Below are 17800 nucleotides of genomic sequence, written 5' to 3'. Positions count from 1 at the left end.
ATTCTTTAAAATTCAGTGTTTAAATAATACATGATTGTAGGATTGTTCAACGGTTTAGGTCTTGTAAGAAATTCTTCTTTTAAATCGATCATATTATATTACAGAAACCTCTCACCATCTCTGCTATTGCCAATTAATCTGATAAATATATAATAAAATTTGAATCTAAATATTTGAATATGTATAACAATGAATTTGTTGATTATACCCTACCTTTTTCCTACAGCGATTAAACCCACAGAGATCTATGTCCACCTCCCTCCTTCATGTTCATCGGGGGATGGCCCCTACCTGTATGTTCCCTATTGTGATCCCCATTGTGATCCCCTAATATGCCCCAAGACAACGTGAACTAAGATACCTTGGGAGGGCCTTTAGGTAGGCACTCGTTCGCTTGACCGGGAAGGGACGCTTACGTGAATAGTTGTGGTTGAAGCTAGCGAAGATGGATAGTGATTCAATAGTGTGGTGTATATGTTTGCAAAATGTGGAAGCATCCGCAAAGCGGGTGAGCTATTTGACAAAATGCCTCAAAGAGATGTCATTTTGTGGAACACAATGATGGGAATGGTGAATACTCAATGCTAAAGGAAAAGAACCATAAAATTCATTTATCTACTTGATATTGGAGCACAAGTCTTAGGATAAAAACCTATCAAGAGCCTAGAATTGAGGGTTAATCATTTTGCCAAATCACTTGGATTTGTGATCCAAGCTTCCTCTATTTTGAACTGTTTTGATATTAGGGCCTTGCTCTTAGCCTTGTCAAAATACTTGATCCCAAATAGACTCATTCACCTCTAAACCAAAAACCCAATAACACTTCCAACATCATTAAATATTTAATAAACTTTTCAAAAGATCTTTTTGTTATTTATGGGAATTTCCTAACAATTACATAATTCTCATATAGACTAGAATAGAACAATAAACATATGTAAAAGATTTGTCCACAACAACATCTACTACTGAAAGTTTGCACCATTACATGCACCTGCAAATTCATATTTTAACATAAACATGATACAGGACAATAATACTTTGAAATAAATGTCCACCACACATCTGATCTCCTTCAAGATAAGCATTAAAATATGAAGTACACAACCTATCTTCCTTACAATGAGGAAAATACAAATTATCTAACACCAGAAGATGCAATCAACTTCACTCCAATGGCTTCCTGAAAACCAAAGCAGGATCTATCTAGCCATAGTTGGAAATTTTTCATACCATTTAAAATAATGTCTCCCATTACCAGCGACTGATTGATCAATGTCGGCTAGTGTCCACCTCCACTTCCACCGAATCATACTCCATCGCCACTTCCAGCCTGACATGGCAGTGACATCGGATATACAGCATAGAGGAAGCTCTTATTGCAGGTGAACTTCTTCCTCCGTCTGTAGCTTTTTTTGCAGGTGAACTTCTTCCTCCATCCGTAGCTCTTATTGTTGTTGACGGAGGCCTGGGCGTCACCATTTACATAGCCCATTTTGGGCTCCCTTGTAGTCGTCCTCGCTGGTTATGTGCCAGCCCTTGGCACTTTGTGCCCATGGCAATTCGCGCCCCTGTTCCTTGCTGCGGTCGTGTTTGTCACACCAATGATCTTCCCCGCCACGATTAAACCCACAGGTTCGCTACAGAGGCAGGACGAATGAGAGGCAGGATTTATGAAATGACTTGGTCTTTTCTTTTTTTCTTAAGGAATGCATGCGGTCGTCAGAATTTCGATGAATGCGGGCACTTTTTCTAAAAAAACCCAAATGTCATTGCCAATTCCTTCTCCGTCGAAGCCAAATGTTGCATTATCGTTGTAATTCCGATGAAATCGGGCATTTTTTCAAAAAAAAATCAAGTTTGATCACAATATACCTTCTCTGTCGGAAACCTCCATCAGAATTTTAGGCTAAATGTATTAGTGATTACTGTTATTGTTTGGTTAAGATCAAGGGAAAATGGTAACATATGTTCTTGGGTGTTATGTTGATCATTTAAAGTTGCAACAACATTCACATTTAACATATCAACATATATACAATTAATTTATAAATTAAAGACTCAAAATTTAAGAAAATTTCTTTCATAATTTCATTACTATTTGTAACTTGCATTGCATCCATTGTTGTCGTTGTCTACTTAGGATCAACAAAAATAGGTAACATATGTTCTTGATTTTTTTGTGGATCATCTAACACTGCAATAAAACACACATTTAACACATCAACTTAGATAAAATGTTCAAGTGTAAAATTGCATTATGTAATTAATCAAAACAGTATTAAAATTCTTAATTACTTGCAACACTTTGTTGAAGGGTTTGATCATGGATAGCATTGATGGTTGATCTCCACAACTCGTATCTTGTTTGTTTGATTGGAAATGAAAAAATGGTTAGAAACATGAACTAAGTATTTTTTTAAAAAGTAATAAAAATATTGAATAGCTAATAAATTACCATCTATAACTTGTATTTCATATGTCATCACTTGGTTTAGATCAATAGAGAAAGGTAATCGATGTCGTCGAGTATTATCCTGATCGCTCAAACGTACAAAATGGCATATGTTTAGCATAAGAAATAAAAATAAGAAATATTACCATGTAAATTACTAAAATACTTTTGAATAAATGTACTCACCTTGCATTTTTTATTGTACATTAAAGTTTGTATTATAGATTTTATATTTTGTTTGTTTTAAATTTTATGTTTTTTTAAAATAATCATTAATTATAAAAAATAAATTTTGTCAAAGAATTAAATCTTAAATTTAATATTTTATATTATATAATATATTTTATATTTTTACATTTTATTTGAAATATAACTCTATATTTTAAATTTAATTGAATAATTAATATTTTATATTAATTTATATTTTATAGTTAGGGGAAAGGACCCAGTAGTTGAGCATGATTCTTTTGATAGAAGTTGTTGATTTAATACCCTCGTACTTGTTGATTTAATGTCCAATTTTTTTATAACATTGCACCAATAGTTGTAACTGTGATATGGTGAAAAGTGATGATGAAAACTATTGCAAGACTATAAAGATCCAACTATAAAATATCTAAATCTCACAATGAAACACTCACCATATGAAGATACCTGTGACCATGCAAATCAACAAATAACAACAACAATACCATTCACATTGCCAAATAGGATTTCAATCTTCATTATATCCTATCTCTATTGATCTTGTTTGATGATTTTGCTCTCAGATTTTGTATTGTGCAAAAGAGCTCAACAAAGAACGGATGATGGTTGTAAGTTCGCTTGATCACTTGAAGTCTTGATTGCATGAAAGTGTTAAGGTCATGAAAGAAGGAGAGTATCCTCTTATATAGAAGACACTTTAGAAAATAAAAGAAATAAAAGAGGTCGGCCAAGATAAAATGGTACGTAAAGAAAATAATAAAGTAATGAGAGGGTAGGTAAGATAAATGAAAATAAATGACATGTGTCATAAGAGGAAAAAAGGAATGACTTAATTATATAAATAAAGATTTATTTAATTAATAGCGAAAGTGGGACCAATTAAATAATATTTATTTAATTTAGGAGAAATATAATTTAAATAAATAAAAGTATTTATTTAAATAGGGAAAGGCTAGAAGAGGATAAGTGAATTAATTAAATAAATAAAGATAGAAGACTTAGGATAAATAATTAAATAAATAAAAAATATTTGTTTAATTAAAGAGGACAATTTTAGGTGTCTACAGTGACTTTAAAGTTATTATTGTTGAGGATGAGTACCAATAATTGAATGAAATATACCCTTTGTTGTAAAAAGAAACCAATCATGTGATGCCACATCAACTGCACAAGTATTGGGGCACCTTTTGCACGCCTATTGGTCTCACCTTTTTTTTGGGTTGTTTTCGACACCTTGGCAAAAAGCATGCTGATGTGGCATCATATTTGATGATGTGGTCTTGAAACCTTAGTTATAAGTAGGGGACTTGCCAAGTAAGCTACTGTAAAAAATTGGGAGTGATTGGAAATTTCGACGTAAGATTTTGAGAAGCATGAAATTAGGGTGCACAACTATTAGGTCCTCTCCCTTCATATAGAAGCAAATATTCATAAGAAATAATTACTAATCAAACTACTAATAAAAAATAATTGCAAATCAAATTTAAAATTTAATATGTTAGATTTTTATCATTTATAATTATTTATTAAAAAAATATCTAAAATAATGTAAATACATTAATTTTATAAGATATGATCTAAAATGTTGATAAAAAATATTTGAAAATTCAATTCCAAAAATTCTTAATACATATATAATATGAAATTATATTTATATTCTTACCATTTATAAATTTTTACTATTTTTCATTCTTACATATAAAGAAAAAAGATTTATTTTATACCATAAAAACATATACTTTACAAACTTATTTACTTTCAGAACTGATTTTGCAGTCCAAATTTAAATGGTAACGCTCAAAGAATTGTTTTTAAACTTTACCATTTTAATACTTGAAAATATTTGTTTTTATAAGATTGTTAGAAATAATTTAAAACTAATATTTTTCTTACTTTCTCTCCTTACCTTGGATCTGACGACTTAGTGAACGAAAAACATTCCAACCGGTACACTGTACCATGGACGGTTATGCAGGCAGACATGGCATGGCGCATGGGGGCACGGCAATGGATGGGGATGTTAACCCACGCCATTTTGCTGCCTGGGTAGCCGGTGCCTCTCTGCTGCTCTGTCCCCACGTCTGCTAGCAACAAAAATAAAACACTCACAAGCGCTGCCCTCGATCTCCAACCCTCTCTCTGCCTGCCTGCCCGTCTCTGTGCTGCCCTCAATCTTCAACCCTCTCTCTAGCGCTGATCTGTGCTGCCCTCAATCTGTGCCTTGCGATGATTTGGTCGATAAAAAGAAACAGAAATTGCAGTCAAATTATAAAGCGAGATCTAGTCGTTTTGATCAATAATCACAGCCGATGGCTTATGTTAACCCAGAGAACCTGAGATTTACCCAAGACTCCATTGAAAATAGGTTAGAAAAGCCTTATGATTATCAGCGCATACATGACGCAGTGGATCAAATTAGAAGCAACCAGTTGAATCCCGGAGTCTTCATGCCCTTGACTGTGGTTGATAGGATGGGTCGGATGTGGTGTCTGGACAATAGAAGGCTCTGGGTGTTGAGAAAAGCCGGAGTGCCCATCATGAATGTGGAATGGGCTCGGTGTGGAAATTCTATTGTAGTTACTGATTATTAATCTCTTATATCATACAGATTATTTGCTTCTCAACAAATATTGAAAAATAACACAACTACAACTCCACAAAACACATAAAATACTCAACACAGTGAACACGATATTTTCGGACAAATTGTCCTTGGAAAAACCCCAAAGGGAAAACCAGTATTGCAAATGAGACATATATTAAACTTCAGCAAATTAAGAGATACAAAATTCCTTGCCTCTCATTGGCAGAACCCCGACAATCTCCCAATTCCTTCTGCTGATATTCCTCCACTGCTATCTCCCAACGCTATCATTGTGCCTCTTGCTAACACTGCAAGACTGTTTGCTATTACTGCAAACACATTTGCTAACACTGCAAATGCTCTCCAAGATGTGTTTTCCAAATGCCTCTAGACCTCCTTTTATACTACCTTCGTTGATAAACCAACGGCCGAGATTGATTCTCAATCAACGGTTGAGATTAAAACAACCCAACAACCAATAACAAAATCGGTTTCTAGTTGCTTCCAAAAGTGATCAATTAATTAACAAATAATTGTCCCTACTCTAACTAATTAGTTAGTAAAACAATTATTTACTAATTAATCATCCAGATGTCCAAAGCTAACAAACTAACACTCAGCCAGTTTATAGCAAAAGATTGGAGGATTTCTTCTCCAGATTGATGTTTGATCTGCGCATGCAAAGACGATTTTCTAGTGATACCTATTTTCCCCGTGTAAGGGGAGGTATCAACCGTGTCAAAGGGATCAGTCATGGTGTTCCGCCTCCATCAATAGGAATAAATGGTACGATAAGGATCGACATCCCTGCTAAAGTTAATCATGAAGCGACTTCAACTTGTTTTGAAAAAGAATCACAGCGAATGGCTCAATTGAGCCCGGAGAAGCTGAGATTTACCCAAGATTCCATTGAAAATGGGTTCGAAAAGCCTTATGATTATCAGCGCATAGTTGACGCAGTTGCAAGCGCAGCACAAGCAAACAGGACTCCTTCACCGCCATCGCCACGTCCTCTCAGAGATATTACAGTAAGAAGCAAAATCCCTTATCCTGTTTCTCCTTTTCCAAACGCTTATCATCAGACACTCAATGATATTGTTGAACCCACTATATCAAATGAGAATTCTGGTCCTGGTCATGGGAAGAAAGGTTCATATTCTTTATGGGGGAGAATATTGAATGTTGTGAAATGTGTTATGGATCCCTGTAATGAAAAGTCTGTGAGATTAGGAAAGAATTCGCTTATTGTTTTGGTCTGTTGTTTTGTGCTGCGTCAAGCTTATAATATGGAGAAAGGAGGTGTCAATAGGAAGCTTCAAACTGGTGAAACAATCACTATAAGTAAGGGTAGGGAAAACGTTTTAAGAGGAAGGTCTTGTGAAAATGTTGTGAGTGATCAAAACAACAACAGTATTGGCGTGTTTGGCTACCTTAGTATTATTGCAGTCAAAGGCCTTGTGGGTATGGGAAGGATTGTATCCCATCTTTTCATTTCGGTCTTTTGCTTTGTGCTACGTCAAGCTTGTAATCTGTTGAAGTTTCTTGCAGTCAAAGGCGTTGTGGGTATGGGAAAGATTTTGAGTAAATTGTTTTGCTTTCTCCATTTTGTTTTTTATTTGAGCAAAAGAGTTGTAATGGGTTCAGGACGGAAGACCTTAGATGCATGCGGCGTCATTTTGAGTCAATGTTTCAGCCATCTTCATTTTATTATAGGCCAAATAGCGGTACGCTTTGGCAGAATGGGCATCCTTGTTTCAGAGTTTTGTGTACAAAAGTTTTGGGAGCTGCTTAAATTCATCAAATGTCAAGCTTTCGGATTTCCTGGCGAAATGATTGTATGGTCACAGGTGAAAATGCAGGATGCTCTCAGCTATTATTTGAAGGAGCTCCTTCGCAAGGTTGTCTGTACAAGGTAACAGAGTTAGCTCAAGATGTCATCAGCTTTTGTATGAACAAGATTAAGGAGTTCCTTGGCATGCAAGGTTTGTTAAAACGGGAGCATTAGGTTGCTGGTTTTAGTAAAGTTTTTGTTCCTTTTACAAAAGTTTTTGTTTTTGAGTACTTTAATCATCATGTACACAGCTATCGTTATGTATATTATTTATGTTGAGCTCTAAAGTTTAATGTCTATTTGAGTTTATGCGTAAGGGGTCTATTTGTTCTAAGCATCCTATGATTTGGAGTACATGTGCAACATTAGTCCAATATATTTCATTAAAAAAAATTGTAAAGTAAATTTGTAATTATTTCTATTGAGTCCTTACACATATAATATTCATTTTTATTTGTTAATTTTTATTTTTTTAAAGATGTGGTCTTATGGTGGAGTTAGATAGGTAAAATCAACTTTTGAATAAATTATAAATTATTTTTCAATTGAGGATTTATCATTATTTTAGTAGGAAACTCTTGATATTAAATAAGGGTTGTTAGAAATTTATAGCCATCATACATTATTATTAGGGAGTTTTATGCATAATGATAACTCTATTATACTAAATTTTTTCTTAAATATAAGAGTTTAAAAAGTAAAAATAAAAAATCCTCAAAAGAATAATGTATTTTATAGGAATGTTTAACTACAAACAACTCCACGTTTTGCAAGCATCAACCATAACCGTGAGATGTCATTAGATTTTGTATAAAAAAGAATAAGGAGTTCCTTGACTTGCAAGGTTTTTAAGAAAGGAGTTTTTGACTTATTGATTTTAGTAAAATATTTGCTCTTTTTCCAAAAGGCTCTGTTTTCTCTAGCATTTTAATCATGATGTGTATATCTATCATTAAGGATAACAATTTTATATTCCATTTAAGGCATCTTATAATTTGGAGTGCATGTGTAGCATTGAGTACAATATGTTTGATAAGAAATTAAAAATTTTAAAAGAAATTTGTAATAATTGTTATTGAATTATTTTTTATTATTTTAAGTGGGGAAGGGCCCTTAACCATTTCACATCCATATCAAAAACCATAAACAAAACAAAAGAAAGGCTTGGAGAGAAATCCCACAAAAAAATCAAACAAAGAGTTTACAAATAGTACTTAAAACAACAAATACTAATAAAGTTCAGAGACACCAACCTAAGATCAACTACTAGCCAAAAAATAAATCCTAATTAAAAAAAAGGGGGAACTAAGCAATATAGCCCCATCCTTCTAACATATACTCTAGTTCAATTTCCTAGATTAAAGAGGCACTAGTCTTCTTTTCTTTGGCTTTCTCCTCCTTTGTGCTCACTAGAGTTTTCTTTTTCTGCTCCATCTTTCTACCAATGGTCACCAACCCTACAACAACCCTTTGCATCATATTCTTCTTGATTCTAACCAAGCTTTCAATTCCATTCTCAAGATGTTTGATCTAGTCTCTATTTCTTTTGAACCCAATACAATTTTGAGGGGTTTCCAAGTGGTCAACCCTAGCACTCGTATCCTCCAGCTCTACAACCAGCACATGCCAATTCTAGGGTTCACTGGTACCACAATGGGCAATCTACTCCTCTTCTTCATCATCCCCATAATCCTTGAGAAGTTTTAGATCTTCTAGTGCATATCATTGAATTGTTATTGGTATAATATAAATCTTTATTTGTTATATAAAAATATTCCTTTAGATGTGGCCTTATGATAGAATTAGAGGGTCAAAATTTTTAATGTATTTTAAAAAAACAAAATTCTATTTTAGTAGAAAACCCTTAGTAGATCTATCAAAGAATCATGGTTAGAAATTTATATTAATCTTATGGTATTTTCAATGAGCTTTATGCATAATGATAATTCTATTATTTTATTTTTAAATTATAAAAAACATCTTAGAAATGTTCAAGTACAAATAACTCCACATTTTTCTCATCTAACGTGAGAATATAAATCATAGTGCCCCCTCTCCACAAGGACATTACTTAAATTTGGAGAGGAAGCACTTACAAAATTAGTATGTTTTGTTATTAAGTTTAGTCAAAAAAAAAAAATTGTGTTAAAAATAACAAAATTTATGTACATCATAATTGGTAAGCTTGTTTAATATGTAAAGATGAAATCATGTGTTGACTTATAGAGCACAAACTTGCATGACCTTGTTGGAAAATTGGTCACCAAATAGTTTCCCAACTTCCTTAAAATCATAAAAATGTTTTTTGCATTGATATATTTAATTTTCACAATGAAAAATCTTAACTTTAACGACTTTTGTAAAAGATAAAAAATTATTTCCTAATCCTAGAAAAATATTTTTATCTATATTCTATATATTAACTATTTTACCATTCTTTTGAGTTATATGATAGAAACTCACTAATATTGGTCTTATATGTGTACATTTCAAATTCTAAGAGAAAGACAAAGTTATGGAACATACCAAATCTTGTCATAGAAAAATTTTGTGCTAATGTTTGAGTTAATGTGATGTATTAAGAATAAATTGAATTTAACCATGAACTAAGACTCAAAACTTAATTCATGTTTAACAAATCTTGAAAGAATATTTACAAATCCTTACATAAGTTTAAAGGCTTAACTAATTGGGTTGAGAGAGACATAATTGAGTTTGTAAACTACACTAATTGTAATAGTATTGCTACTAACTAACATAGGTCAAGCAATGGCTTTGGGGTGGTGACTCCACATATAAGAGCCATTTTTAAAGGATTATTATACAATATTAGTGAAAAATAATTCACTTCCTCATAATGCTAAATATCAATTCCTTAGAATGATTACACAACCATGGATTACAAAAAATCTTTATTGGTTCTTCCTATTTATACCTAAAATTTGTTAACACTCATTTCATCCAAATTGCATGATATTTTCCTACATACTCTACCTTGATTATGAAAGAGTAACAATCAGTTATTTCTTGGATTCCCATAATACCACATTTGATCCAAAAGTAAATATATAATTTTAATTTGTACTCTTCTTGTCATCAATACAACCTGGACAATTAGTATCTATGTGTCCTATGTGATTGAATATATCCAACCTTGAGTATTGAATATTTGATCATTAGACCTATAATATTCTAAATAAACTTCTCTATTATTAATCACATATGTAATCAAATAGTTTATCGTGTCAATGCATGCTTAATCCTCTTGTGAAATACTAGATTGTTGGATAGTGCAATCATTGATATTTGGTCACAAAAAATCTTGTTGCCTCCTATTTATACCTCAAATTTGTTAACACTCTTTTCATCCAAATTGCAAGGAATGCTACTACATACTTTACCTATGATGATGAAAGCGTAAAAATTAAGTTTTTCTTGGATTCCCATCAAACCACACTTTTTTCTAAAATGAAATACATAATTATTTGTACTCTTCTTGACATCAATATTACATGCACTATTAGTAGCTATGTCCCTATGTATTTGAACATATCCAACCTTGAGTATTGAATATATGATCATTAGACCTATAATATTCCAAACAAACTTCATCAACATTAATCACATTTGTAATAAAATAGTATCTCATGCCTATACATGCTTAATTTATTCATTTTAAATACAAGATTGTTAGATAGTGCAATTACTAAAATTTTGTCACAAAAAAGCTTTATTGCTTCTTCCTATTGATGCCTCAAATTTGTTTATACTCTTTTATCCAAATTTCATGGCATGCTACTACATACTCTACCTATGGTGATGAAAGAATAACAATCGATTATTTCTCGAATTCCCATAATACCACACTTGTTCCAAAATGAAATACATAATTGTATGCAATCTTCTTGTCATCAATGCTACTTGCACTATTAGTATCTATATACCCTACATGTTTGAACATATCCAACCTTGAGAATTGAATATTTGATCATTAGACCTATAATATTCCAATTAAACTTCTTCATTATTAATATGTGTAATGAAGCAATGCAATTACTGATTTTTTTTCACAAAAAATATTTGTTGCTTCTTCCTATTTATACCTCAAATTTTGTTAACACTATTTTCATCCAAATTGCATAGCATGCTACTAGATACTCTACCTATGATCATGAAAGAATAATAATTGAGTATTTCTTGGATTCCCATCATACCACACTTATTTCAAAATGAAATACATAATTGTATGTACTCTTCTTCTTGTTAACGTCACCTACGCTATTAGTATCTATGCACCCTATGTGTTTGAACATATTCAACCTTGAGTATTGAATATTTTATCTTTAGACCTATAATATTACAAATAAACTTCTCCATTATTAATCGCATTTGTAATGAAATAATATTTTTGTCTATATATGCTTACTCCTTTTGTGAAATACAAGATTGTTGGATATTGTAATCGCTGGAATTTTTTCACAAAAAATCTTTGTTGGTCCTTCCTATTTATACCTCAAATATATTAACATGGTTTTTGTCCAAATTGCATGGCATGCTACTACATACTCTACCTATGATGATGAAAGTGTAATAATCAATTATTTCTTGGATTCCCATCATACCACACTTGTTCCAAAATTAAATACATAATTGTATGTACTCTTCTTGTCATCAATAGTACCTACACTATTAGTATCTATGTACCCCATGTGTTTGAACATATCTGGTGCAGGAGCACCTAGGACTTAGACTATCTAGTTTTCTCAATTTTGGCTTATATTGACCCTAGCCAAGTCAGTAGTGAATAAGGACTCTAGGAGGGTCCAAGAGTGATTTTTAGAGTCAATGTAGGCCTAGGTTGAGTTCATTCTTCTTAGGTTTGCATTTTGGGCCTAAATAGTGGTTTGAGTAGGTAGTTGACCTTCTTGATGGTCAAAAGTGTCAAAACTTGGTATAGAAATTAGGGAGGGTTAAATTAGTCTTAGAAATGTTTTAAAATTCATGTGTGATGACTTAGAATAGGTCTCATAGGTTGGAAGACCAAAAAGTGTAAAAGTGCAAAATTGCAAAAAGTTGTCATGACAACTTTTGCCCTGAATTGGTTAGCGATGGAGTTAGGGATTTTCCAACGCCCTAGGATGACTCCACATGTGGGAAAAGATATAATTACCCTCTCTTGCATGGTTACCAAGGTTGGATAATGTGTTTTGTAAGTTCAACAATCTGAAACTACTCATTTTCAGACTAGTTGGCAGCATTTTGGCTTGATTTTACTCATTTTCTAATTGAAAATGGATTGAGTTTCTCTAGTGTGTTACAGTATATTCAATTCCATTTAAGGCTTTGTAGATAGTTTAATTTGGTGTTTTCTTTCTTTGGTTTGTAAACAACCAATTTTGGCTTGAATATAGCAGTTTTTAAAAATGGTTGCCCCATGAGTTCCACACATGCTGCCATCATGGATTGTTGGGAAATGAATGGAAACAACCTGTAAAGTGTACATATGTAGGGACAAGTGCTGGAGATGAGTTTCAATGTGGTTGTCACCTTGTTCTAGGCGAGTCCAGGAGCAACCTAGCTAGAGGAAAGAATGTGAAATTGAAGTGCTAAGTGCAGGGGTGTATGCCCAATGTCATAACCCCTTTTTTTGGACATTGGATTAAATAAATATGATAATTAAAACATTTATTAATTAACATTTAATAATATTGGGAAATCGTCTCATTTATGAGACTTCACGATTTTCCTCTAAATTACTATTTGTTATGATTATTAATTATTATTATTGTTATATATGATTATTATTTATTTATTAAATATTATTATTTAATTAATAATAATATTCTTGGAATATTTAAATTAATAATAATATAAATTTTACAACTATTGATACTATCAAGAAGTAAACAACAACTGAAGAGGCCCTTAAAAAATATATATAGGCATAAAATCTTATAGATCGCCATTGGTAAACCAATTGGTTAACAACTGCAAGGGATAGCCAACATGCTATTAATCAATATCACAAAACCAGTCGATAACACATGAAGAACATGACATTGACCAAACATTGGTCGTTAACAATGATTATGTTATTAATGATTAGAATTATGAATGAATTGTGAGGGGTCACAGTTGTATATCAACGATTATCCTCATATCGACAATCAGCATCCAACCAAGGGACGAGTATAGAGGAAGCAAGAATAATTAGGATAAATTCCTAAGTGTTATTAAGGGAGGTTAATGTTACATATGGAGAGTCAATAGTGAAGCATTGAATAAGGATTAGTCTTCCCATGAAGACGTTCATGAGCATCAATGTTAATAACGTTAGTATCGAAACTATACAAACCAGAAGAAAATAATATCTAAGACATAACAATTACCTTGAAGAGACGAGTTATCATATGCGATATAGATCAAAAGGAGTAAGGATATCATGAAGGATAATATTACATTATAGATAAATTGAAGCCAAGCATCAATGACTTGTAATAATTACACCGATCACATTATCATAAGCAAGTCAAAATAATACACTAACCGATATCTATTGGAAGACACAAGAATCGGGGTGGCTAAAGGCAGCGACTATAATCACAAGCAACTACTACCAAGTTAGATTGAATAAGATAACCTATGCGCCTATCATAAGATTAAGATTGGTTAAAAGCAATCGATAACCAAATTAGTAATGAAGTGGTGCGTTAACATAAGACACGTCTCTTGGCAGCATAACTTATCAGTCCCACGAAGATATAAGAAATCATTCACAATCATCCCAGGAGGATCAGGGGGGAACATTATTAGTCAGATGTAGTAATGGAAATAAGGAAAAAGCTCAGATAAGGAGATGTACGGCAGAGAATAGGAGGGAGGATTGGATCAGATCAGAACTATTATTAAATTATAGGTGGAACATCCTTGTTCCTATTGGTATGCATGGTGATGTGCTTAATTGGTATGCTTGGTATGTGAAACCCGATAATGTCTTAATGAAGAATTTCAATAATAGTATTAACATAGTCTGAAAGTATGTATTATAATAATATATAATTTCATGGCAGTGGCAAACCAGATCTGACATGCGTCAGATCTGTCTGCCATTACAACCACTAAATATACTGATGTGCCTAATTTGTATGCTTGGTATGTGAAACCTGATAATGTCTTAATGAAGAATTTCAATAATATTATTAACATAGTCTGAAAATATGTATTATAATAATCTATAATTTCATGGCAGTGGTAGACCAGATCTGACATGCGTCAGATCTGTCTGCCATTACAGCCACTAAATATACTCATAACTAATAATGTACTAAGCACTGGTAGTATTAATAATAGGGTATTAGCAAACATATAAATAATTGATAATATTATTTAACTTATTTATTTATTGATTTATATGATTAAATCAAAATAAGAATCATATATTATTCTAAATAAAAAAAAGAGTTCATAAGATAATAAACAGTAAGAAGAATATGTTTATATTTAATTCTTGTTAATACTGTCAGTGTTTAAGAAGTTAAGTCCCAAGATAGGGTGAGAATCAGCAACCTGTAAATCTTGAGGGAACCTATTTAATTGGTATCCAAGCTCGTTAATAACAAAGACAATCCTCTTTGTCTTTAAAGCTAAAGCGGTGATAAAAGTTGACATTCACATTTAGCATTATGAATTATTACACTAATTACCTAGTATGGTGAATGAACAATTTAATAATTGATAAATCAATTGAACTATGGAATATCAGTGATTTGATTCATGTCAAGATGGAATTATTATTTTAGGTCATAAGCTTGTTGAGATGGATTAATTATAGGCCAATTCCTAGTAGGGGACATTACAAATGGTATCAGAGCTATGATCTTGCCATCCTGTTGGGTAAGATTGAATCAACGATTTATTCTAGTCAAGAAACAGAGGCAAATACCATGACCGATAAGCAACGAGGGTGCCATCTCATAAGATGAATTTAAAATTTATTATTATCAGCCAAATAGATATTGAATGGGTATGACTTCAGAATAATTCAAATTAGAATTGTGGATAACTAGGCATATCCATGTGGCATTTAAAATACTTAATATATATATATATATATTTATATAATAAATAAATAAAATAAATAAAATAAATAAATAAATATATATATATATATATATCTATATATATATATATATATATATATAACAAATAAGCTGGCATGTAAATTGAGAATAAATTAAGCATAAATTCGATATGAACCATTAGTGAAATGGGGTAGAGCAATGAGGTCAGCAGAAACTAGGCCTCTGTCAGGTACATCAACCGCTATGGCAACTGTAAGACTGCCATTAGTGAGGCCAAGGGAGAGTAAACCACACCTGGACCTAATAAGCGCTACGGGCGTCTCATTGCGTCTAAACCCTTTGATCTCACTGAGGAAGTGAATACGGAGAAGGTTAATGCATACACAAATAATTATTGAAATTACAAGTCAATATTGAATTGCATTATTAATGTGAATTTAAGATCACAAGGATTCTTCCCATAAAGAAACCATAGATTAATTATTAAGTAATGATGAATGGATAAATTGCATACCCAAACCTAGTAAGATACAAGGGATTAGGGCCATGGGATAGCAGGAACTAGGCCTCTGTCAGGTAGGCAACCCACTGTGGGTGACCAAAAATCTGCCACAAGTTGGGCCAAGGGGGATTGTACCGCTCTTGGGCCTGATAAGCTCTACGGGCATCCTATTGCACCTACTTCTCCTTGGCCTCACTAGGGAATAAGTATGGAATTATCTCATTGATAACAGTATAATCTTAAATAAATTAACTAATAAATAGACTACAACTACTATTTGAGGAATAAATAGCGTTATGCAATTAAGGACTAGTAGGAATGATACAAGATACTACCAAGATAATGAATAAGGCAGTTGCATATCCAAACCCAGTGGGATAGATGGGGAATTAGGCAACAGGGATAGCAGGAACTAGGCCTCTGTCAGGTAGGCCACCCACTGGAGTTGACTAAAGGTCTATTGGCAGTTGGGCCAAGGGGGAGTGTACCGCCCTTGGGCCTGATAAGCGCTATGGGCATCCTATGGTAGCTAGTCCTCTCGATTCCACTAGGAACTAAATATGGGAATTGACTTATTGATAAACAAATGATCTTAAGTGAATCTGGCTAATTACTCATACCCAAAAATCAATTGTTAAAATTCATTGTTTTTATCTTTTCTTTAGATCGCAGAGTGATGCATACTTCACGTTGTGTCTAAATCTTTTCTCTTTCAGTAATGGTGAATAGGGAGTTAAGCATAATCCATTAATTAATACTTGAGGAAAGTATCCAAACATTGTGCTATCTATCCTCTTTGTCGATATGGCTAATCAGACTCATTATATTTACTCCATTTGAAATTCTTAAATACTCTACCTGAGATCACAAACTAGATTGAGTGTTTATGTTTTTGCATCAAGCTCATGTTGATTTGTGTTTCTACTCATAACAAAAAAGAAATTTCACAATGTGTTTATTCACATGTATACTCTGTGTTTGCATATATGTATGCTTCATGTTTTCCATGTGTATGCTCTGTGCCTTCCACGTGTATGCTTCATGTTTCCCATGTATATGCTCTGTGTTGTTTAAATGGCTTAGTTGAGGAAATTAAAATAAACATTTGCTTGAGGACAAGCAAATTCGGGAAGGGCGGACTGTCATAACCCCTTTTTTTGGACATTGGATTAAATAAATATGATAATTAAAACATTTATTAATTAACATTTAATAATATTGGGAAATCATCTCATTTATGAGACTTCACGATTTTCCTCTAAATTATTATTTGTTATGATTATTAATGCGTATGGTGAAAATGGATAACAATAATAACAATATTGAAAGGCTAAATCAATCCAACCACAAAACCCTAGCCTAACAATCAACAAAGATCCACCATAACATATGAAGATTACCTAAGACAATGCAAATCACATGAAATCACAAAGATTATACCATCACATGTCCAATAGGGTTTTGACCTCCATTCTTCCTATCTCCATTGATCTTGCTTGATATATATTTGCTCTCAGATTTTATATGCACAAGAGCTCAACAAAGAACGGAATGTGGTTGCAAGTAGGATCGTAGTGTAGTCGAGTCCTCCAGATTGTCGATTAGGGTTTGATAATGAAGAAGGCATCTCCTTAAATAAAAGACACAATATGAAATGGAGGGATAAGATTGAGAGGTGTAAAAGGAGGTCAGCTATGATTAGAGGGTAGGTAAAAGAAATAATAAAATAATGAAAGGGGTAGGTAGTGTATGAATTAAGAGATGAATGACATGTGTCATGAGTAGAAAAGGTTAATGAATTAATTAAAAGATTTATTTAATTAATAGAAGAAGTGGGATCAATTAAATAAATAAGATATTTATTTAATTTAGGAAAAGGATAATTTAAATAAATAAATGTATTTATTTAAATGAGAAATAAGGCTAGAAGAGGATAAATGAATTAATTAAATAAATACAGATTTATTTAATTAATAGAAGAATCAGGCTTAGATAATTAAATAAATAATATTTATTTAATTAGACTGGACAATTTTGGGTGTCTACAATTAATTATTATTATTTTTATATATGATTATTATTATTTATTTATTAAATATTATTATTTAATTAATAATAATATTCTTGGAATATTTAAATT

The 17800-nt window shown here is 32.3% G+C and overlaps 1 long non-coding RNA gene across 1 annotated transcript; it reads right to left on the bottom strand.

Moving 5' to 3' along the window:
* Nucleotides 1-2032: 2032 nt before the first annotated feature.
* Nucleotides 2033-5604, bottom strand: LOC131035402 (uncharacterized). Its single transcript, XR_009103955.2, has 3 exons — nt 4569-5604; nt 2299-2537; nt 2033-2197 (listed from the first exon to the last, which is right to left on the bottom strand). It is a non-coding gene; the product is annotated as an uncharacterized LOC131035402 (long non-coding RNA).
* Between the last annotated feature and the right edge of the window lie 12196 nt (nt 5605-17800).

This window comes from Cryptomeria japonica, chromosome 2 (genome assembly GCF_030272615.1).
Source record: "Cryptomeria japonica chromosome 2, Sugi_1.0, whole genome shotgun sequence".
Lineage (NCBI taxonomy): Eukaryota > Viridiplantae > Streptophyta > Pinopsida > Cupressales > Cupressaceae > Cryptomeria > Cryptomeria japonica.
The sequence above is the reverse complement of the archived record's forward strand: the minus strand, read 5'-3'. Positions and strand labels throughout refer to the sequence as shown.